Source organism: Theobroma umbraticum, unplaced genomic scaffold (assembly GCF_002168275.2).
Source record: "Theobroma umbraticum cultivar Fairchild unplaced genomic scaffold, ASM216827v3 scaffold_67.0, whole genome shotgun sequence".
NCBI classification, from domain to species: Eukaryota; Viridiplantae; Streptophyta; class Magnoliopsida; order Malvales; family Malvaceae; genus Theobroma; species Theobroma umbraticum.
The window spans coordinates 4,681,866-4,682,137 of record NW_018397262.1 but is presented as its reverse complement, the minus strand read 5'-3'; positions in this window follow the sequence as shown (position 1 = coordinate 4,682,137).

The window sequence follows — 272 nt, the reverse complement described above, 5'->3', positions numbered from 1 at the left end:
ACGCTATAGTTAAAAAAAGTTGTTACACGCCATGTTGAAAAAAATATTGATGTTGCACATCATGTATAAAAACATGTTACACGCTATGATAAAAAAAATATTGTTGTTACACGCTATGTATAAAAACATGTTACACGCTATATTAAAAAAAATATTATTATTACACACTATGTTGAAAAAATATTGTTGTTACATTTTAATGCCTAAAATACCTAAAATATCACGTGTTTGTGACCAAGATAAAGTCATCAAAACCCTTGACGTGAAGATTA